Below are 25,181 nucleotides of genomic sequence, written 5' to 3' on the forward strand. Positions count from 1 at the left end.
ACCTTAGGGAACCTCCCATGAAGCCATAGGTGCAGTCTTAGTAAAAGCAGATGCTAACACTTTGCTGACAAAAACGGAGAAAAGGGCATTTTCCAGATCAACAGCTGCATACCAATGACCTGGGGATAATTTGCTCTAACAGTAAAACCCGACCTGGTAGAGCAGCTGCAACTGGAGTTACCATGTGGTTAGAAGCTTTGAACAATCCACTGTTATTCTCCAAGATCCATCTGTCTCCTGCACAGGTCAAACACACAAGATGGATGGGGATGTGCTGGGAATCAACAGCCCTGCATGTTTCAATTCTCTGATGGTGCCACTAATCTCTGCAATCTCTCCAGGAATAAGATATTGCTTCTGGTTTATTATCTTCCCATGTAGGGGCAGTTCCAGTATCTTCCTTTTGGCCTCTTAGCCTTCACTCCTGATGGTCCAGAATCAATGTGGGGATTCTGTCAGCCGATGACTATATCGAATCTAATTATGCCTTGAAATTGGAAAAATAACCAGTGGATAGGCTTGGGGACCCACTGTGAGACAGACTTAAGATAAAACTTCATTGATCACCAGACCCCCATGTGCCCCTACTCCATTAGCAGACCACAAGGACAATCTGGGTCTCCTGGAATTACTGTCAGTTCAGAGCCAGAGTTCAGTAGTTCCAAAAGGTCTGATTATCTCCTTTTCCCCAGTGCATAATTTCCCTGGTAGAAGGCCATAGAATCCTCTGGGAAGGGCTTGAAGAATGAACAATATAAACTTTTGGCAATGTACCAGGATCATTCCTTAAAGGGACCCTGTCTTCCCTTCATTCAAAGGGTTCTGGATCTAAAAAAATTTAAGTCTAACAACTGAAGGATCATGACTTTCTGGTTTTTGATTCAGGCTAGACTTCTGTTCACTTGACCTAGAACTTTTCTATGTATCCAAAACAAGTAAGAATTGAGAAGCCTTTCTATCTATTTCACTCCTAGTAATACCACAACCAAGTAGACTACATCACTAGTCTTGGTGAGTCAGACTTTTCTAACTGCTGCTTTGATTCTGCTGTCCAAATCATGCTCATCTTACCTTTGGAAGTGGAGTACCACCACTTGGCCCCTACCACCCTGGAATTCATTTACTCCCAATGCATTTCAGTTTCCCAGTTCAGTAACTGCATCCCTACTCTAAGGTCTAGACTACACAGAAAGGCAATCACAGAGCTCTTCAAGGATCCCAGGGATCCTCTCAATATATTTCTCATAGTATTGGTTAGAGGTATGTCTTATATACCCTTCTAGTCTGGGTCTTAAGTGACAAATCCACTCTGACATTCCAATTTCCCTAAGCCTGTAAAAGCCCTTCCTCTACATGAAATCAAGGCAGGTCTAGCATTTCCAATTTCTCAGTCTGAGCAACCTTTGGTACATATTCCAGACAAGCAAGGAACCAATTGGTTACAGCCTTTTCTAACTACCTAAGCTGCAACACTGAATGTGGAATCTCTGCTTAGTGAGTTGATATCAATAAATTCAAATTGATCCAATTTTATGTTCCTTTCACCATTATCCTGTACCCTTAGTATCCATTACCACACATATTCCCTAGATTTGTCTGTATAAATTAGAAAACTTAAGTAGTTCTCTTGGAGTACAGCACATTTCCTCATGAGTCACAGTTTGTACCTCACCTTTAAGAGTTTGCTGGGATTTGAGTCTAGTTATAAGCCCAGAAGTAAAGAGGGGTGGTAGGGCTAGTCCTAAAGAAATCAGTATTTTCTTGTATGGCAACTGCCTCAGGGGAGGCCATTACAGTTTCCTTAGGCAATACAGAATTAATCACCCTAGATATGAAAGGGTGGAGAAGTCATTCTCTCTAGGAAATGAGAAAAAAAGCTCCCAATGGAGGTGGAGAGGCCACTAACACTGATGGGGGGAAACACTCCCACTGGCAAAGAAAACATCAAAATTCAGGGGTTCAATATCTCCAGCTTCATCAGGGTCTCCCCACATGCCCCTATAACAAATTTCGGAAACCCATTCCTTCTCAATCTATATCTTCACTACAACGTATGAAGTTTATATTATTCTCACCTACTTGACTGTGAGGTTCTTGAAGACCAAGTAACATTTATTTCTGCATCCTCCAGTGGCTAGTACAGGTACCTAAAATATAGTCAGGAATCAATAAAGATTTCTATTGAACTGAATTTTGCTTCTCAACATACCTCAGTTGTTCTTTAACTTTTATAAACTCAGTTTTGAATTTATTGATATGAGCTCACTAAGCAGAGATTCCACAAATAATGTTGCAGCTTCATAAATCCTTGTTCATGTATTTATCAAAGGTCTTAATCTGCTAATTGTGTCCTTTAACAGAAATAGATTTGTTTACCAAAGGACACACTTAAAGGACTTGTTTGCTTACTTCTTTCCACGATGATATTTAACTTGTCCTAACCACTAATTTTAATTTCTTCAACCGAAAGTACCATTATCATCACCAAGATCACTTTTTTCAATTAATTCTAACTTTAGTAGGAATCATTTCTGATTTTTTCACATTCAATACTTAACTAATTGCAAAAAATATTTATCTATGAAAGACTTATAATGCATAGACTCTAATTCCTCTAGAAAAACGTAATAAAATATGTATGTTAATGAAAAAAATAATCCTCGTGTCTGAAGCACACTCAAATGGAGTACATCCCTGACAAAACCTGACCCTTTATGAGCAGTATTTGAAAGACCTTCCCTATTTACCATTTTAGCTAAAAATCCAGGCTTCCCCAAACAGCAATCGAGGCACTACCAACATTTTTTATATATTATATTGTCAGAGTCCTACAGAAATGTCAACTGATGCTATTCCTCTATGAGTAAGTAACAAGTCCAAAAATTGCTAGCTATTGGGTGATGGCACTGACAGTAATAAGTTTTATTTACTAAGTTCATTTAATTGCTTATAAGTGTTTCTTTAATTCTGTGTAAATGTCTTTGGTTGGTGTTTTTATATTTTACATTAACTAGACACCACAGAAAAATTAGCTATACTCCTAGCAATCCACTTTATCACTTCAACAACTTTATAGTGAGCCTTTGGCAACAACATACACCACTCAAACATGGCAAATCTGTCTGGTGATAAGTAACTAAATACCTGGCCCAAAATTACACATGATTCAAATATAATAAGAGGAATAAAAGAAAAGAGAGACACACATCTTAGAAATACCTAACCTGACATTCCTTTGTGAAAAACTGAGTAATATAAAGCAGGTCCTTTACATCCTTAAATTCATGAGTTTGAACAATTTGAAATTACTTGTTTGGGAATTCTGAATGATGAAATACCGCATTATTTCTCAAAGAAATGTCTGTATGCTTCACTGCAAAGAAAAATGATCAGGAAAGACTAATGTAAATATAAAAAAGTATCTCTAGTAATCATTTACAACAATGACAAACCATTTATGTCTCCCTCAAGTTGAAAGGTGATGCAATTAAGTAAAATACAAAAACTCACATATGTTCACACTCTAAGAACCCAAAGATATAATACACTACATTTTAACCCCATGTTCTTATCAACTATTTGCAGATAATAATCATCCCAATATCTTCCATTGCACTGGAAATAATATTCTCAATTCTCAATTATTACTCTCAGATACTACAGGTTGCTAAGCTAGTCTATTAAATGCTCAAGGGGTGAGGGGAAGGATGGGGGGGGGGAGAGTTCACTTATCTACAATTACTAAGGCATTAAAATCCACAAGTATAAATTTAGAGATGCTCACCAAAGCAAAAATATTTGGCTTCTGTCTTTCTTTATTAAGGAAATCTCACTAATCAGAAAATTCAATTTCTGCAAGTAATATGTTATGGCATTGCAAATAGTAATTGTTCAACAAATGCCTCTTTACTTTCCCCTTTCAGTATAGTTTTGACAATTCACTGAACCTTTTAATCATAATTCACAAGCCCTAACTAAAGATTTCCTCTATTTAAATGGACCAAATTATAAAAAATTAAATAGCATAATATAACAGATAATAATGCTCAGTGACCACAGAGGACAAGACAAAGAATACAGAATTTACAGAGTTCACTAAGTCATTAAACAAGCAAACTGCAATAACAAAAACAAACAGCAACAATAACAAACCCTCAGGAGGAGAAAGAATGTGATATCCAAATGTCCATATTACACATAATACATTTATTGGTTATATATCACATGTAAGTACATACACTATATATAACATTTACATTTTTAATGTCTAGTCTTTGACAAAAATTATGAGACATGCAAAGAAACAAAAAAAGTAAAGTTCACATACAGAGGGGAAAAAAGGGCGATCAATAGAAATTACTCCTGAGGAAACTCAGACATTGTTCTTAATAGACAGACATTAAAATCAACTATTTTATATATATTCATAGATATAGTCCCAAAATACTAAAGGAAACCATGCCTAAATAACAAAAGTAAATCATGACTGTGTCTCAGAAAATGGAGAATATTAATGAAAGTACAAGAATCATAAAAACAAAACAAAAACATCTGAAGTTGAAAAGTGCACTAATGAAACCAAAGAAATTTTACCAAAACATCTTAACAGCATATTTGAACTGGCGGAAGAAAGAATAGTGAGCTGAAGATAGAGCATTTGAGATTATCCAGTCTGAGGAACAGGAAAAAAAAAAAAGAATGAAGAAAATGAACAGAACATCAAAGACCTGTGAAAACCACCAGGCATACAAATATATGCATATGCATAAAGAGAGTACCACAAAGAAAGGAGAGAAAGAGGGTGGCAGGGACAGAAAGAAAATTTGGAAGAAATAATGCTACAGTACTCCACAAATTTGATGAAATACATTACTCTACACATCCAAATACATTACTCTACTCAACAATTCCAACTAGGATAAAGAGATCCATACTTCAATGTGTCATAAGCAAACTTTCAAATACCAAAGACAAAGAGATAATCTTGAAAGCAGCAAGAGAAAAGCAACTCATCTCATACAAGGAATCCAAGATAAGATTTTTAACCATGAAAGCCTGAAGGCAGTGGGGATGACACATTCAAAGTTTCAGAAGAAAAAGACTGTCAACCAAGAATTCTAAATCCAGCAAAACCAATATTCAAAAAATGAAGAAATTAAGACTTAATCAAATAAACAAAAACAGAGAAGTCATCACAGGCAGTTCTTATCTATGAGACATACTAAAGGGAGTCCGAAGAAATGAAATGAAAGGATAATAAGACAGTACTTGAACCTACATAAAGAAATAAGAACACAAGTAAAGGTAACTACATTGGCAAACATGAAAATAGGTATAAAAGCGTATTTGTTCATAATTCTTTTAACTCATATCTGATTTAAAGACAACTGCACAAAGCAAATACTACAAAACTGTGTTGGCAAGCATACAGAGTAGAAAAATGTGATTTGTACAAAAGTAGCACAAAAAGGAAGAAACAGAACTAGGTAATAGCAAATTTTGTATAAATTTGAGATTAGATTGGTATTAATGCAAATGAACATCAAACAGTCTGTTATAAATTAAGATATTGTTTGCAATCCCCAAAGCAACCACTAGGGAAAAATTCAAAAGATATATAGTAAAAGAAACAAAAGAATTAAAATGGCATAGTAGAAAATATCCATTTAACAAAAAAGAAAGTAGTAGAGGAATTAAGGAACCAAAAGAAGAGCCCACTTGACATACAGAAAATAAATAGTAAAATGGCAAGCATAAATCCTATCTTACTAGTAACTACATTATATACACACGGATTAAACACTCTAATCAAAAGGCAAAAATTGGGAGAATGGATTAAAAATTATCTAATCAGGTGCTATTTACAAGAGACATGACTTAGATTCAAAGTACAATAATGTACACCAAAAATATATATTGGGAATAACTAGTTAACATCATAAACAATACACAGAATAGTATACTATCAAAAATCTGAAGTTTGGAGCATCCATTTCTTTGAAGTCTTTAAGTAAGGGGCACCTGTGTAGTGCACTCAAAATTTACAACTTTTGTGTATCAAAGGGCATTATCAAGAAAGGGAAAATAGAGGCTGCTGGATGGCTCAATCAGTTAAACATCTCCCTTGGGATTGGATCATGATCTCGGGGTCCTGGGATTGAGCCCTACATCGGGTTCCCCACCCAGGGGGAGTCTGCTTCTCCCTCTCCTCCCCATTTGTGCACTCTCTCACTCTCTCAGTATCTGTTTCTCTCTCTCTTAAACAAATAAAGAAAAGAAAGGGAAAACACCTACAGAATGAGCGAAAACATTTGCAAGTCATATACCTAATAAGGGTCTAATATCCAGAACATATAAGGAACTCTTAAAACTCAACAAAAAGACAACTCAAAGGCAGCCCCCGTGGCTCAGTGGTTTAGCGCTGCCTTCAGCCCAGGGCAGGATCCTGGAGTCCCGGGATTGAGTCCCACGTCAGGCTCCCTGCATGGAGCCTGCTTTTCCCTCTGCCTGTGTCTCTGCCTCTCTCTGTCTCTCATGAATAAATAAATAAAAATCTTAAAAAAAAAAAAAAAAGACAACTCAATTTTAAAATTAGCAAAAGAGGGGATCCCTGGGTGGCGCAGCGGTTTGGCGCCTGCCTTTGGCCCAGGGTGCGATCCTGGAGACCCGGGATCGAATCCCACATCGGGCTCCCGGTGCATGGAGCCTGCTTCTCCCTCTGCCTGTGTCTCTGGCTCTGTCTCTGCCTGTGTCTCTGGCTCTGTCTCTCCTATCTCTCGAGAATAAATAAATAAATAAAAAATCTTTAAAAAAAAATAAAATAAAATTAGCGGAAGAATTGAATAAACACTTCTTCAAAAAAAGATATGAAAATAACCAAAAAATACTTAAATCATCGATTAGTATCATCATTAGGAAAATACAAATCAAAACCACAATGAGGTAGCAGTTCACATCCACTAGGATGGCTACAACCGAAAAGAGAAAAAAAAAGAAAGGAAAGGAAAGGAAAGGAAAGGAAAGGAAAGGAAAGGAAAGGAAAGGAAAGGAAAAAGAAACCAAGTACTAAGAAGTGGAAAAACTGGAATCCTGTACATTGCTGGTAGGAGTATAATATATACAGCCATTTAAGAGAATAGCTTAGCAATTTCTCAAAATGGTAAACAGAACTACCATATTACCCTGCAATTCTACCCCTGCATATATGCCCAAGAAAATTGAATACAAGTACACAAACAAATACTGGTACGCAAATGTTCATGGCAGCACTATTCAGAATAGTGAATTAGCATTATGTGCCACTAATTACACACTTTAAAATGACTACTTCTGTGTTATATGAGTTTCACCTCAATGAAAAAATAATCAAAAAGAACTGTTTGAAAGTACCCAATTAAAGTAACTGCTACATTGGATACTTAAAAACAGTGGCTACTATTATCACCTCTATTATGTATTACTCTATATATCACAATATATCATTACGGTAATTGGTCCATAAACACAGGTAGTCACTATATTTGTGGTACTGACATAAATGCCTCAATTCCTGGATCTTAACCTCTAAAATTCACTTTCTTACTACAACTCTGTACCCTTCTATTTATAGTAGGCTATCATTCCCATTGAACCTGTCATTCATTCCTATTCAAACTTCTAGTATCCCAAACCCTCTTGATCCTCTCAGTCTACCAAAAACCCCACTTTGTAACTCCGAACTTACTGTTACTATTGGTAAAGCTTTTGTCTTGACTTCTTCCTTGATCACTCTTTGTCCTTCCAAATGCCTGTTTTTTTTTTTCCCCCATTTGTCTAACATTGTGCGTTATACACCAGGAAACATACTCAATACACTCAATAAGCGAGAGACAAACCAATCTACAGGCCAATGTTTGGGCATCCTCAATTGAGAGTAATCAATCTGAGGAACAGAAAGAAAAAATAATGAAGAAAAATGAACAACAGATCCTCAGAGACCTGTGGGAAACCATCAAGCATGCCAAAATATGCACTATGGCAGTCCCAGAAGAAGAGTGAAAGGGCTAAAACGAGTATTTGAAGAAATAATGACCAAAAACTTCCCAAAGTGTACTTCCCAAAATATATATACACACACAACACAGACACATCACCAACAGATGGATTGGTGGAGAAAAAGTAAATGCTGATAAAGTGGGGAAAAAGTATATGCTGATTAAAGAATCAGCCTTATGATTCCTAATTCACTACCTGAGCAATTTGCCGAATTATTTTGATCAGATGAAAGTAACTATTATGATATCCATGGCCCTTCTACGTGGGAGAAAAAAAAAAATCACCCGAAATTTTCACGTATGTGCTGTCTCACTTGTTCATGAGATTTTCTACTCCTAAGTATTTTGTACGAATCACACAATAAAACATTTTGCAATCTGACTAGATGCTAAGTGGTCACAGGACTTCTCTGCAATCATATGGAAATCACGTTTTATGATAGACTGTAACACTGAGAGTAGCCTTATGGCACTCCTTTCTTTTCCAATTGATAACAAGAAAAGCAAGATCAGTAACACCTAACTTTGGAACTACAGAAAATAAACTCAATACACCGACGAAGGTAAAGTCTTCTACAAAAGATTCTTGCAACAAAAAGTACTACACAAGTATCCTTAACTAATATGACTGGGGGAAAAACACATAAGCAAGAGATATTTTACAACACCAGTCACCCTAAGTAGAAGCCATTAATTAAGAAATTAATAAAATGTACCTTTTCTGCGGAACAGACAAAAGAAGAAACCTAAAATATCCAAATGCCTCAAGAAAAGTATCAGCAGTCAATAAACAAACTTTTTTTTTTTTTCCCATTCTACAGAATAGAAAATGAATACTCATTTCAATTTGTCTTGTGATTCAAGGCAGGTGGCCCATTTAACACCATTCAGATATCATAGGTTTATTTTTAATTTTTCATGCCCAATCTGGGCAAACTAAATAAAAGGTGCAACCCCACTTTAAGTTGTCTCTATTAAATTCATAATTAAAATTCACAATTAAAATTGATACTCTCAATTTTTTTAACTATCTTGTATTGATGACTATACATATAGTTTCTTAGTAATATTCATGCAAGCTCCTATTTGTTAAGCACATGCACAGATTAATGGAGTTTGCATAATCCTGCAACACTGTCTTTACTACAACTGTGGAAGTCCTGAATTCTCATAATATAAAAGTCAAGCATCTTGAAATGATTGTACAGATCCTCTCTTAACACAAGGTTGGTCACAACATAAAGGCAATTTGGCTGGTCTCTTCATTATCTCATTATCTTCATTATCTCTTCATTATCTCTTCATTTCCTACTTTTGGTAGGAAATGCACATGGTCAATGATAGTAAAGCTGACAAAGTGAAAAGAAAGTCAGTCTTCTCAGAATACCAGGAAAAAGTGATTTCACACTTCACAAAAGAGTGGTTACTTAATACATACAGTTACTCTATAGAACTATATGTATTGGACTGCATTATGTAAATACCAAAATGTACATATGCTTCTAAGGAAAACAGCTTTATGAGAATTATTATGTGTTGCATTTTAAAATGAATAACATCATCTCTGTTCTTGATGTATTAAAATTGTAATTTTAAAAAATGCTTCTCACTTCAAAATTTTAAAAAATTGTTATATCCCTTGCTAGTAACATTAAATATATTCCAAATTCTTTAATTGGATTCTATGGCATATAGCTAACAACAGTCTTTGTACCAGTGTTTGAGGATTTCACAGGGAAGGAAAGAGGGTACAGGAAAAGAAACGTCTAAACTAATTTAAAAATATAAAAAGACATAAATTTGGGTAAACATTTTAGAAGTGACTGAGACTGTCTCATGTTATTAATTTGTTTAATGAGTTTATTCTAAGCATCAAATTAAGACAGATTCAGAATAAACACAACAAAATGCTTACAAGAACTCACTGTTGGTAGCACAGCCTATGATTAAAACAAGATTCAGAAAAAAAAAAAAAAAAAAAAAAACAAGATTCAGGAACACTCGTGATCAAAGCCCAGCTCTACCACTGACTATGAATGCAACCTTCGATAAGTTTCCTCACTCGTCTGAGACTCAATTTCCCTGGCTAAGAAATGGGAAAATACTACCTACCTCAAAAGGTACAGGTTGGAATTCAATAAAACAACATACAGAGAGTATCTGCATGATGCTAGGCTCAAAGACTTCTATAATTCTTATCAAAAGAAGAACATGAATAGTATTTCACATTACACAAAATGCATCAGGAATTCTATCTAGAGCAATGGCAGCAAAACAACAACACTGGTGGAAAAATCATTTACTTATTTTATACCCTAAACCTATAAAAGTAATGGTTTAAACTAGATAAAATCTAAGGTTCTCTGAGTTTCTGAAATTCTAGAATTCTACCTTACAGTGATGCCCAAAAGTTTTGCTCCAAATTTTACTACAATAACCCAGAGAAAAAATTTTAAAAACATCAAATTAAACGAGGCAGTATATATTAAGAATCTGAAAAAATTTCATGCACTTTAAATAACTACATTTTTAAAAATTGATTAAAAGAATCTTACCAGAGTTATATACAAAGATATTAAATGTTAATTTCAATTGAGAAAATTATCTTAACTATAAATCAAGAACTTACAAATCAAGTTCTCAAAAACTTAATGCTGAGTGAAAAGGAATAAACATAAAACAATATTTACAGTTTTTAAAAAAATGTTTGTAAAATAAAAAGACTGAAAGAAAAGCCAGCAAAATATTAGCACAGTGATTTCATAGGATTATTTCCCAATTTTCCACTATACAACTATGATTTCCACACCAACAAAAAAAAAAAAAAAATTCATTCATGATCTAAAAAAAAAAAAAAAAAAAAAACCTGAGCAAACTAAAAGTAAGAAAATTTCCCCAATCTGATGAAAACCATTTACAAAAAACCTACAGCTAATATTTAATGGTAAAAGACTACATGACTTACCCACTAAGATGAGATACAAGACAAGGACACCTGCTCCTATTCAACATCATACTGGAGGTCCTAGCCAGTGCAATCAGACAAGAAAATGAAATACAACTGGCCCTTAAACAACTCAACGGTTAGGGGCACCTACCCACCTCACAGTCGAAAATCCACATACAATTTCTGACCAAATGATAATTTTAATTGTAAATTATGTAGTTCAATAAGCTGAAATTTTAAAGGACATAGGACATGCATTTTTTAAAAATACATATCAAATTAAATGAGCCAAACTCAGCTCACTAGGTTTGGAGGTAGGGGAGACAGTGAGGAAACCAAACAATCCTTAGGCATATTGTAAGTCAAAAAAATTGACTATGATCAAGATTTGTCAATAAGAAACTGACACTGATATAAAAAAATCTAAAGAGAGTTGCCTTTTTTATTACGTTCTCGTTGTCTGAAAACAACAAAATTTGATGAGCTTCCAAAAAAGAGCAAAAGTCACAAAGAGCAGGTTCATAAAGGAGCACTGTTGATTGTGAGCCAGAATTTGGAAACAAGTTACCTAACATTCTCATCCAGTCCAATGCACTGCCACCCCAACTTCTATTAGAAGAAATATAATAAACCTTCAAGTAACTTCATTTATAACAATCCTATACTTTATAAATCATACATCTACAGACAAGTGTATAAGATAAAATGCCTCTAGGCAAATTCCTGTTTATCCATTTAACCCTTCAGATCAGCTAATTATTATTATTGTTGTTGCTATTTTACTGTCACTGAAAATAAGTAAGTGCTGTCCCTCTCTGATGACTCTGCAGTTTCTTTCTGACTGGTATTAAGATGATTACAAAAAGCTCTCAGAAGTTTTGAGCTGATTACTCCAATAAGAAGATACATTTTTCCATGTAATAAGAGGTAAATTGTAACTTCCATCACTGTTTTATGTTTATTCCATTTGGCTTATACTGTTGCTAGGATACCAATTCGTAATAAGATTCCCAAGCCCACAGAACAACTTTCCTAGCCAGTCAACTCTGTAACCAGGGCAATTGCGGACCACACACTTTACTGGCCAGCCAGCACCCCACACAGGTGCACTCTCCCTGGCATCCCCCATGCTCCATGTGCTCCATTTACCTAACAGGTACAGTATGTATGCCAATTCCTTCATTGCAACAGAAATTACAGCACATGGCAAACAGGATGATCAGAAGTGTAGAGCTCTCTGATGTCAGTGAATCTATTGCCACTCCCTGTTCTCCCACCCAACTAGATATTCTGGGCATTTTACCTTAACCTGTAGGGTGAAATGTTAGCAGAACCCCATCACTCCACCAGGCAACATGCAAACGCTACTCCCAAAAGCCATCACCCAACTACCACCTGGATGCACATATTTGGAGAGGAAGGTGGCATCAGTATGTGTACAATCCAGAGGAGAAGGGAAGGAAAGGAGTCGGAATTCTTAAGGGGCCGCTGAGTCACCTACAGCTGTGGCCAGGGCTTTACCCTCCAGGAAATCAGGCTCTGCCCCAACGCCCCTCATGGAAGCAAGTGAGAGCAGCAGCAGCAGCAGCCCCAGCAGCAGCAGCATCCTACCAAGAAGACATCCAGAACCGCTCTTCACAGTGCTACCACTCCTTAAAGGGAAGCCACAAACAGGTTTCGTGTCCAGAGCTTTCCACCACAGTACACACCACGGGCAGACAGACGGAAGAGACATCTTTATTGTGCGGAAAAGGGGGCGCGCTAAGAGGGATGAAGAATATGCCTCACCACTTGGAAAGTTACTGGCTGCCGCCCTAGCCCCCCGCAAGCCGCTGGTGCTGCAACCTGTGGCCCAGAGTAACGACACGGGAATGTGGCTGGCCGAGTCGTAGGGCTTTAGGCCGGTGTACACAGCAGTGGCGGGGAACCTAACCCGGGCGACATGGCTGAGAAGACTCGCCGAGCATCGCAGCCTCGGCTCGGTGGAGCTTCGGCGACACCAACGATCACGTGTGCTGGTCCGCGGGCGCTCGGAAATCCTCGACTCTGGAACGCGCAGGGGCCGGACCCCGCCGGCAGCACCGGGTCGGCGCGCTCCGGGTCCAGCCCGAGGCGGGGCACGCCTGCGACTCCCGCGCGCGGCGACCTCCGCCTCCGGGGGCGAGGCCCGGGCCTGCGCCAGGCGGAACCCGGCCGCGCTCCCCGCCCGCGCCCAGGCCGCCTCGGGGCGCGCCGCCCCGGCCCCCAGCCCCAGGCCCGGAAGGCGAGCGTCCATTTACCTGCTCCCCGCTCTGGCCGCCGCCGCCGCCGCCGCGCCGCTCCCCCACGCTGCCAGGTGAGCCCCGGCACACTGCCCCGCACGCGCACACCCGGGGCACGACCCCAAGCCCGTGGCGGGGGGCGCGGGGGGGGGGACGGGGGTGGGGAACCGCGGCGACCCCAGCCACACCACTTGGGACACCCCACGCACCACCCGGCTTCGAACACCTCTGCCCCCGGAAGTTGATTTCCTCCAAGGCCCGCCCAAAGCTGCGCCTGTCACTCAACGCCCAGACGCGCGTCACGTGGTCCATCCAAGCCGGGGCCCGCACCTTTGAGCCACGCCTCCTTAAAGCCACGCCCCCCTCCAGTGGCTTGAGCAGCCCACCGGGGGTTGCCTTGTGCAAAGGAGGGGGACGCAGGAAGCACCTCCTGTTAGCTACAGCTTCTCCTTCCATGAGTGACAGGCCCAGTGGCTACGCCTAATGCATGCAGATAAAACCCTCCCCCAAAATGATACTCCCATCTGGGATTCTGCAGGATTGTTGCTGAGAAAAGCCCCGCCTGATGTTTTCACCACCTCCAGGCAGAGTTCAATTAAAAAAAAAAAAACAACCATCTTAGCTAAATGCCTGACAGGTAGTAAGTGCTCAAGAAACAGTTGACTGGATAACGGTTCCAGTTCATCTTTGCGTGCAACGGAATGCACCGAAGCCCAGAGCCTCTCCAGACCCTGTGACATTAAGGGAAAGACTGCTCAAGAATTATTTTTTGTTCTTGGCCTCAGCTCCAGATCACAGCAATTTATACATGCCATCTTTGTTTCAGAGGGAGTTTATTTTCAGCTGCCAAGCCACCCGCTTTTTTCCAAGCCTTCAATCAAATAATTCCTCCTGAAGAAAAAGAAAAGAGAAGGACATAACTGTCAGGGTTTTATTTGAAAGGAAGCATGATTATATAGGTTGGTTTTTTTTGGGGGGGGGTGTCCATTTCAAAGTGTAACTGTTAAACAGTTAACTGGCTGGTCACTCGTTAAAGAGTCTTCCATTTTTGACAAGGGAGGGATTTGAGGAACACTCATCTAACAATTTTTTATTAAATGTTTACTTGGCCTGCTGGCAATTGGAGAATGGACCAGATACATTCAAGATGTTTGCCTGCAAGGAGTTTATAGTCTAGTAAGAAAGATAGACAAGTAATCTGGGAACTTTGGGCATAAGTCTCTGGAATATTCACAGTCATCAAATTAACAGGCATTCTTTAACATTTTGGAGGTTATTTTTCTCATCTTTCCACTGAACAAAATCAACTCAAGCCTTTAATAATCTCTGCTGTGTACTCGAGGTGGAAAATGTCAGCAAGGAATCCTAACAATTCTCCAGTTAGTGCAGGCTTAAGTGGTTAGTGAGTAGTTGAGAACAAATGTCACTCTTCTATATCCACTTTTTCTGTCCTCCATCGTCATGTGCACAGTGAACAGGTTTCTCTTACAGCAAATATGATGCTTCCTTAAACAAATTTATTTACCCATCTACTACACCACCACATCAGAGACTGCTTTTCATTTGTATATATCTCAATCTACTTATTAGTCTTTGTATATGCAGCAATATCACAGTTTTAGTGATTAAAAGAAAGGTATTTAATAAACGTTTCTTAAACTGAGTACAATTACCTTTATGTCATTTTGTATCTCATATCCCTTTCAACTGGAACCTCAGATGAGTTTCTGAGAGTTTTCATTGATAGATCTATATGTTTCCTCTGTCCCACCTAATCCAATATTTAAGATTAATTAAACGAACATAATAATAGAAGCTGATATTTATTAAATACTTGCTATGTGCCTGCCATAATTATCTTATGTGCTTGGCTAAATATTTTAAATCTATTATCTGATTTGTCATCACATCCTCCGAAGTAATTACATTAATATATTACATTAATATATTCACTTTTTTGGTAATGATAAAGGGGGAAACAATGCTAAAGAGCTAGAGAGGGTAATTTTTTTTAAGGATTTTATTCATGAGAGAAACAGAGAGAGGCAGAGACACAGGCAGAGGGAGAAGCAGGCTCCATGCAGGGAGCCTGACGTGGGACTCGATCCCAGGTCTCAGGCCAAAGGCAGCGCTAAGCCGCTGAGCTACCGGGGCTATCCCTAGAGAGGGTAATTTGACCAAGTGGCAGAGCAGGATTCCAAGCCAGTTCTGCCCAATGAAAGCATTTGTTGATTTCCCTACAGCACACTGCCTCTGCTTTTCACATCATTTATTCATCACTGAATCCAAATTTCACCAATTCCGTGAAGTCTTTCTCTCCTTCACACAGTAATCTGTGCTCTTGCTTTTTTATTAAGTATAAATTTAGTGGGTTTTAGTATATTTACAGAATTGTTCAACCATCACCACAATCAACCTCAGAACATTTTTGTCACCTCAAAAAGATACCTCATGCCTTTTGTCAGTCACACTTCATCCCTCCTATTCCCTGCCCCTTTGGCCTAGACAAGCACTAATCCACTTTAGGTCTTTAGATTTGCCTGTTCTGGACATTTCATATGAATGCGATCATGTAATAGGAGGTAGTCTTTTCTGGCTGCCTTCACTTCGCATCAGGTTTTCAAAGTTCATTTGTCCATACAATGGTGAACATTTGGGTTGTTTCCATTCTGAGGGTATTAGGAATAACGTTTCTATGAACATTCATGCAAAGTTATTGTGTCAAGATAATATTTTCATGGCTATATATACCTAGGAATAAAATTGCTGTCTCATATGCTAATTCTATGCTTAACCTTTTGAGAAACTGCCAGATTGTTTTCCAAAATGGCTGTACAATTTTACATTCCTACTAGCAATGTATGAAGGTCCTAATTTCTCTATAGTTCCTCTTATCTCCTTAGAAATTAAGAGTATTAGAACTTATGGCTCTATTTCTTGTCAGAGTATTTTTCATAAGCCATCTGGCATTATTATTTATCTTTGTTATGTATATATCTGCAGGCTACAGGCCCATTATCCTAATAGATTGTGACCTTCTGAGCTCAGAAACATGGTTCCTTGCCCCCAAGAGGATCAAGTTTGGAGAAAGATGTAGACAATAAAATAGTGTAATAACAAGCACTGAAATCAAGATTATTATTAAAATGTGGAGGAGGAGCACCTTATTCAACCTGTATTAAACAGGAAGTACTTCTCATAAAAAGTAAAGCTTAAGATGAGTCTTGAATAATCCAAAGGAATTGGACAACCTAAAAAGAAACGAAGTGTGTTTCCAACAAAAGTACCCGTACCTTGGTATGTATCTCCTTGACTATGAACTGTGGAGGTAAGTATCGTGTGTAGGGAGGTATAGTGGGAGCAAAGATGATGTGATGTGTGGGAATGTGGCAGGAGAAATGGGAACTATAGGTAGATCAAGATGGATGAAGAATTTTATAAACTGCTAAGGAGTTTGAAATCTATTCTGAAGGCAGTAGAAAACTAATGGATTATTTAAGCAGGGTTGGGGAGAATTCCTTCAGCAGCAGTGCACAGGATGGGTTATTAGACAGGGAATAGGTTTTTCTCTGGAAAAACAAAGAAACCAGTTAGAAGACTGATAGCTAGAATGAAGAATTATAGAAGCTTGAGTTGAGGTGGTAGTCATGAAATTGGCAAACAAATATTGGGAAAGCAAATTTCCAATAAAATCATTTTCAAAGCATATAAACATATAAAAATTATATTATTTTCTTGTCGGAATAAATAAAACTCTAAACACAGGTAATAAAGACTCCGACTCCATAGTTGATGTTTGGCGGTTTGATGGTTGACAACTTTCAATCTTTCATCCATTCCCTCTTGCCCCACATCTGGGCAGGCTGATAAGAAATCCTGGGTGCTCCCTTCTTTGGTGCCGGTGGGTAATTCAAGCCACACAAGTTGTGGCCTCTGTGTAGGAATTTTCACCCTAGTATCAAGCCCTAGTCACCATAAAATCCCCAAAGGCCAGTCTTTCTCCCAACCTCCCTGCATCCTCTCCCAGCCATGTTGGATTTGTTTGGAAAGTCTGCCCTCCTCTTCCTAGAAATTCTCATTTTGTGACTTATAAACTTACACTCTCTTGTGATGCGTGGTATCAGAAATCTTGAAAGGTGAACCAAATTTTAGGAGGGTATCCATCTTATTTCTGTGGGTGACTGCAACAGTACTAAGTTGTAGTGTTGCATTCTTATCGGCAAGTGTACCACCTTCCTCCTGAATCCCCTACATCTTTGAATGGCATTAGAAACCTGGAATACATCCTCAGTTCTTTCCTATATTTTTTCTGCCTTCTCAAAATCTGTTTCATTCTTTCCACATTGTGCACGCCTCAGAAGTTTAGGTGGAATTAACCTCATCCTTATCCCAAAGTTAATCCAATCAGGATAATCCTGACCCATGATGTTCCCTTGGCCCACAAATGGCATGGGATTGAACACCAATCATTGAACTTTTGCCCCAAAATTGTGTGCTGTGGCTCCCTTTCTCCCTCCTGATGTGAATGAGAAAGCATATGATCCTTGTTGCTGAAGGCAGTCATCTGGCGACTGAAAAAATGAAAGAGAAATGGAGCTGAAACCCTAATCAAATAAACAAAGATCTATAATATTGTATATAAGCAAAAGGATGTAAAGTACAAACTGTGAAATTTTTAAATAAGCACTTTTCTGACCTCTTTCTTCTCCTGTACCAGATTGTTCCATTATGTGAGCTTTCGAATCAAATCAACATAGACTGATTTTTTTGCTACTGATCCTCAGTATTGAATACTGAATCGTGTATTAAATGTTGGTTAAGTCAGTTTGAATTTGTTACTATTTTACTTCACCTCAAAATACTTTGATGTACATTATGTGATATAATGTGCACATATGTGCTGCTTAACTTACTTTATCCTCTAATGGTTGTCAGTTACCATAATCTAGAATTTGCACTTTAGATGTATTCATCTGGCACTTAATCAGAAAGGCTGCATTCCAAACATAAGAACAATAAATGCTTCTACTATCATTATCTTCCATTAATACCTGAGACCTTGTTAATCAATTGATGTTATAAGTGGGTATTCACTAGTGAAATTATGGGTTTTCTATTAGCATGATGGATGTTATAAGTTGGCTCTTATTGATGAACCAGCAGTGTTCATGATATGTATATTGAATAAAGTATTTCAGAGACAGTCCCTGCCTTGGATGACCAAGGTTATAAGAAGTTAGCAAACTGTAGTTTACACTTTCAGGAACAGCACCCTTCAGACCTCAAACAAAAAAATGTCTAAAATCCTAATAATTTTCAATATGCCAAAAATGAAACAGTTTAATTTCTGCTTAACTAAAGGGAGAATCACGTTCGTTATGGAGGTGACTGGAGACATCATGTTAATTACGGAAGTAAGGATAGATTATTTGTGCCTTTTTCTCCACACTGCAAGTTCCTTTTTAGAATATTCCCAGGGCAGATGCCATTAAACTGAGATCTCAAGATGGGTGCATTAAACTAAATTCAGACTGGCAAAGTATGAAGAGCTACTAGGAAGGAGAAATTCCAAGATACAAAAAGTTAGACTATATATGGTCTCTGCCTATTGTCACTTGCCTACAGAAGTAACAAGAAGAAAATAGTTCAAAAACTTGATGGGAAAATAGATTATTAAATAAACCTCAAGCCTGACCAATAATAGTCCGTGATGACTATTTAATCTTAAAACAGTCCTCAGACTTCTGCACTCAACCTAATAGGAAATAAGCTGCCAAAATAGTATAACGTCTTGAAAAGAGCATCTTCCCCAATGACCAGCTCAGATGGGGCCATAAACAGTACCTGCCCAAAGAACTCATACCACTGCCATTCAGGAGTCCTCACTATTCCTATCTACAGAGTATGACAAGGATCAGTGACTACTATGTAGTTTCCAGATATATACTCTTTTTAATTGGAAGTTTTCATTGCAATTACTGTGTCCTTTCTCTTCCATTGCATTTTGCATTTGTTGGGATTAGGTAACTTGTCACTGGTTATTAGAACCTGTGGAACTCCAGATGAAGCTAAAACACTTTGGAGAGACAGAATACGTTCATTAATTACACTTACTAATTACAGTGGTTGGTCAGCAAAAGGGTATACTACAGTGGGCATGGTAGTTGTTATCCAAACATGAATTTCACTCTTTCACCAAACCCCACATCACAATTAATGGGGGCTGGCAAATCCAGTCTTAGTCAACTATGGCATTACGCAAACCATAAGAATTGTTTCAGGGTTGATCTGACAAGCACAATACTCAGGACCATTGTTCAGTAGTTGTTCGAAGGAATTCTCTATTTTCCTGAAGATATAAGTGAAGAGCATGTAATTTCTACTGCTTTTAACAGTCATCTTGTGACCAAGAAGGAAACTAGTCTGAGGATAAAAGCAGATACAGATTGTAGAACAAAACTGGTATAACTCAGAAATGGAGCTGAAGCTTTGATCAGATCAGTTCTAAAGCTTCTCTCACCTCCATGAGACTTTTCAGTTATCTAAACAATTTCCATTTATTATTTAATCCAGTTTAAATTAGGTTTTCTGTTACTTTCATCTCAAGTCTTTTAACTGGTAGAAGGATTTTGTATCTCTAGCTTCATATCAAATGTCAGAAAATGACTACTTGTCATTTTCTTAAAATGGAAAAGAACTTTTCCACTTTCTTCCCTTTCCATGCCATGTTCATGCCAGAATGAGATTCAAAATGATATACTGTCCCTGAGAGCAGTTCTTTAAGATTTATATGATACTCAGCTTTCACATTAAACCAATAGAAATTATTTCAAGTATATATTTGTAATATTATATAAAAAAGATGGAAAGAGTAAACTGTGAAAGTTTTTAATAAGCACCTTACTGGCCCCTCCTCTAATCAGGTCTCCTTTGAATTCTGTAGAGCACCTAATGCATTTAGGAAATCTCCATTATATAGGAGATACGTAATCCCTAACCTCACACTCATTTGTACATTGTCATTAGCCACCATTTTGGTTTGCACAGTTTGGCTTGATTCATAGCTGAACAAGAACCACTCCTTTAATGTCTAAAAAGCTTTCTCACAGTGAAAGAAACAACCAACAAAATAAAAAGGCAACCTACTGAATGAGAGAAGATATTTGCAAGTGATGTATCTAATAAAGGGTTAATATCCAAAATATATAAAGAACTTATACAACTGAACACCAAAAACGTATGATTAACAAATGAGAAGAGGATTTGAACAGACATTTTTTCAAAAACATACAGTGGTCAACAGATATGGAAAAGTGTTCAGCATCACCAATCATCAGGAAAATTTGCAAATCAAAGCTATGAAATATCACCTCACACCTATCCGAATGGCTAGTATAAAAAGATAAGAAATAATAAGTGTTGGTGGGTATCTAGAGAAAAGGAACTTTCATGCACTTTTGATGGGAAAACAAATTGATATAGACACTATGGAGAATAGTATGGAGGTTCCTCAAGAAATTAAAAATAGCAGTACCATATAATCCAGAAATTCTACTTCCGGGTATATGAGAAAAAAAATGGAAACACTAGTTTGAAAAGATATATGCAGCCCTATTTTACTGCAGCATTATCTACAACAGCCAAGATGTGGAAGCAAGTGTCCATCAATAGATGAATGGATAAAGATGTTGTGAAACATATATAGTGGAATATTACTCAGCTATAAAAAAGAATGGGATCTTGCCATCTGCACCAACATGGATGGACTTAGAGGGCATTATGCTAAATAAGACAAAGAAAGACAAATATAATATGATTTCACTTACATATGGAATCTAAAAAACAAACAAATCAAATCTGGTGACAGATGGTAACCAGACTTGTTCTGATTATTTTATAATGTACATAAATGTTGAATCACTATGTTGTACACCTGAAACTAATATAATATTGTATGTCAACTATATGTCTTTAAAAAATATGAACTGCTTCTATTACAGTACAACAGAAGTCCCAAGCCAGAAAAAGATACAAGAGAAGCCATCATTTCATCCATGTAATCATTACAATAACTCGATAGAAACTAATTTAATTTACATGATCAGTTGCCTTTGACTATGATCTCCAAATAACTCAGATATATGGTGACTATTGATGGGAAGCACATGTGTCCACTCTACTGCCTTTACTCTCCATTCTATCCTTTATAAAAAGGAGTCAGTGGAATTAAACTTCCTAAAAACATTAAAAATCAATGCTGGAATATTTTTTACATTTTTGAATTAATTCTAACACTTAAATTATTCACATTATTTCCAATACTTGCATGTCACATCTCTGGCTGCTAAACACTACTTTTTATGATGATATTGAAAAATCAAAAAGTAAGCTAGGCTTTGCATCTATATTAAACCATTATATTGCTTCCTTAGAAGTTGCTCTACCACTTATGCAGATGGAACAAGCAATAGTCTGGGCAGAAAGCCATGCAAGACAACAAAGATAAATTGAATTTAAATTAAATTTTTTCAAAAGTTTTGGTGCAACCACAAAATTAACACATCATGAGAAAACTCTGAAGTTTGAAAAATGGGGTTTAAAAGAACATGATGGAACCCTACTCAGCATTCTCCTGAGAGTTTGATCACTCTTTTAAGTTGACCAGAGAAGCCAAGTATTACATATGAACAGTGGAAGGCCTTTCCATTTATTTCTCTTCTTTTAAGTTAGATATTAAATAATTCTGATGTTAAAGAGAATTTTGTATCCTTAAACCAAACATTAACCTAGAGTAGGAAAAAAAAAATCATCCCAAAATCTGAAAGAAAGTTAGCCCTATCAGAGTCTGACTCTGCCTGTGCATTTCTTATATTGTCAATTCAAGAGTACCTGGCAGCACTGTAAATTATAAATAAATAAAAGACTAGTCAATTTTGCTTTGATAATTTTCTAAGTTCAAAAGCATAATTATAAGGATAAAAAGTTACAAGAATGTTAAGGTACAGTATGTATCAAACCTGCAGTGTCTAAATCTGTTTCTAGCAATAAGCCAGATACCCACTGCTTTTGGGAGGGGAAAGGTAAATTCTCTAAAAGCTAAGGCATTGTTTTGCCTGCTATTCATATTATAAGATTTTGTTATTTTAATACCTTTCTCAGAATCTTTCCTTATGATGTGTATCTTAAACACTATAATTATGATAGTTTGCCTAATTTTTCTACCAAAAGTTACAATGTAACAAAGGTTAATAATGCCTTTAGATAATAATAATACCTAAAGATTAAGCAACAATAAAATTAGCTTTTACCTTAACAAACTTATTTTTTTGTAAAATTAGGTTTATAAGATACCCCAAATCTAGGTTCTTATAAAAATACTTGATAATCAGGCTCCTGAGTAAAATATGGATTATATGAATCCTGTTACAAGGAGTATGAACAATGATATGCTCTTTGTTTTCCAGTAAAATGCTATGAATCCTTGATGTCTGTGTTAAATATTGGATAGGCAACATGTTCTCCAAGTTTACGTAGCATGAAGATTTATTGTTAACAATCTATAGTGACATGAATATGCTTAACATTACTGCATGTAAGTGTAAGATAGATAAATAGTTCCCAGTTATATCTATTGACTAAAATATACATGGATTTGAGACTACCAGTGACTGTCTCTATAGAAATCCACTCCCCCATCAACCTCAACAAAATTATTCTCTACTGATTGTCTGACTCTTCAGACCATTCTTATTGCCTTCATTCCAATTCATAGGGTCGTCTTCCTTTACCCTCTACTTGAATTAGCTGTCTGCAAGTATCCCTCCTTTATTCTCTTCTCACTCAGATTTAGACATTCTCTGTGGGTAATTTTTTCTATTCTCCACACACTTTATCTCCTTAATGCAAATGATTCTGGAATACACTGGTATCTTCTGTATAAAATCTTCTTGCTCAATCTACATTAATACATCCTACATGTCCATAAAACCCATTCATATTATCCACCTATGATCCCATAGAAGTTTTTTTTTAAGCCCAGAATTATCTTTTTAGCTCAGAATACACTTTAGAGCTGCCTATGAGACATGCACATAGATGTCCCACTGACAAATTATATGTTCCAGAACAAACTCATTATCCATCTTCCACAAAACCTTTTTATCCAACCTCACTTAATTGCTTTTGCATAATCTGCATTAGTTAGGACACTAGTTTCAGCAATTTTAACAGACTGAAAAATAGTAATGGCTTAAATAATAGAAGTCTTGATTTCTATCTCCATGCAAACATAAGCATAGTAATTCAGGGCTGGTATGGAGGCTCCATGAAGATCCAACCCACTCTCCTTACATCTTGTTACTCTCTCATTTTTAACACATGGCTTTCTTTGCATGATCTAATTAATATGATCCAGCCCCTGCCATCACATCTGCATTCTAACCCGAAGGAAAAAGGAATGGAGGAAGTGAAGGTAATACCTCTTTTTAAGTGGAGGGCACAGAAGGCATTCATTTCAATTCACATCCCATTGACTAGAATTTTGCCATATAGTCATGTTACAAGGGAAGCTGGGAAATGCCCTCTTCAGCTGAGCAGCTTTTGCAGCCTGCTAAAACTCAAGGATTCTATCAAAAAAGAGGAAGGGATAATATATACTAGAGAACAACCATCAGTCCCTCTCACATCCAGTATGGTAAGAAACCCTTTAACCCTCTTTCCTCTACTTCATTACTGCTGTTGTTTTATTAATATTGTATTTATTCTTGCCATGTGAATGTACACTGGATGGTTTCTGAGCCTATAATCTGAATGAAATAGGAAAAAATGCATTCACCAGACCATTAGCTACATACTGTGTACCTAAGGCTGTGTTAATCCACTCTAACAAAGTGAATTAATTCTGACAAAGATACCACATCTGGCATCATCAGTAGCTGAGATTAGATTGAGCTTGAGGTAGTCTATGGTCATCTTCCATGACCCATCCAGTGGGGACCACCACTCATGCATCCTTTAGATCCAGGGTCAGCAACTTTTTCTCTAAAGGACCAAATATTCAATAGTTTAGGCTTTGTGGCCCATGCAGTCTGTGTTGCAGCCAGTGAACCTACTATAAGCTAATCCTCTAACAGAACTCCATTTTTTCAATTGCCTTTCGTATGTGTCCACTCTAACTGGGGGGCCTTGATGATGTGTTAGGCTTCCTGGTATCAGTGTCAACTAATACTCATTGTCCAACTATTTTTGAAATGTTTGGGTACACATTTCCTGAGTAAACAGCCTTTGATCTTTTTAGGGATAAACAATGGGAATCATAACCAGGTATATTTGCCATGGTATAACAGGGTTCATCCCCATGGGGACATAGCCATTTTGATTAATGGAATCTGGGCCTGAAAACTGACACAGATCCATATATTGGAATTATGACATTTACAATGTGGGGGCCACTCAGGCATCCAGGTATCCATCCTTGATTTCTTCTACCAGTATATGCTGAGTGATTCCATTGTTACTGCCCATCTATTTGCCCCTAGGGTCAGTCACATTCTATTAACATTTTCTGTAACCCTGTGAATTCTGGTTGTCACTCTGACTTGTTGGTCATTGAAATAATTGAACACCTCTGGCTTCTAGCTGGTAGGTACCACTTTCTGGCCTTTTTGTTTCAGGGTCCTATCATCTCCTTTGCTATTAATGAGTCAAATTCTATAATTACCTCTCCTACTATCATCTCTGACATTACCAATCTACCGTTTAGAGATCCTGGGGCTTTTCTCACCAACATATTCTTTTTAGCCTTGATCAGCTGCATATCCACTGAGTCTTCCTGTGGAACATATTCATCATACAGTCTGCCAGCCATATTTGTGTATCCAGTCTAGCCTGCCTATTTTCTTGAGCCTTTACCCCTTCCAACATCTTCCTGCCATGGCAAGC

At 37.5% G+C, this 25,181-nt stretch overlaps 1 protein-coding gene across 2 annotated transcripts in view; it reads right to left on the reverse strand.

Annotated features, from left to right (window-relative positions):
• Positions 1–13,397, reverse strand: part of CCDC91 (coiled-coil domain containing 91) — a 326,884-nt gene extending 313,487 nt beyond the window's left edge. The window contains exon 1 of one of the 2 annotated variants that reach the window (XM_072765661.1): positions 13,260–13,397. The gene's annotated coding sequence lies outside the window, so the exon portion shown is untranslated. Of the gene's footprint in view, positions 1–12,768; positions 13,115–13,259 lie in introns of those variants that run through there. The other variant, XM_072765662.1, reaches the window with a different exon arrangement.
• Between the last annotated feature and the right edge of the window lie 11,784 nt (positions 13,398–25,181).

This window comes from Vulpes vulpes, chromosome 8, assembly GCF_048418805.1.
Source record: "Vulpes vulpes isolate BD-2025 chromosome 8, VulVul3, whole genome shotgun sequence".
NCBI lineage: Eukaryota > Metazoa > Chordata > Mammalia > Carnivora > Canidae > Vulpes > Vulpes vulpes.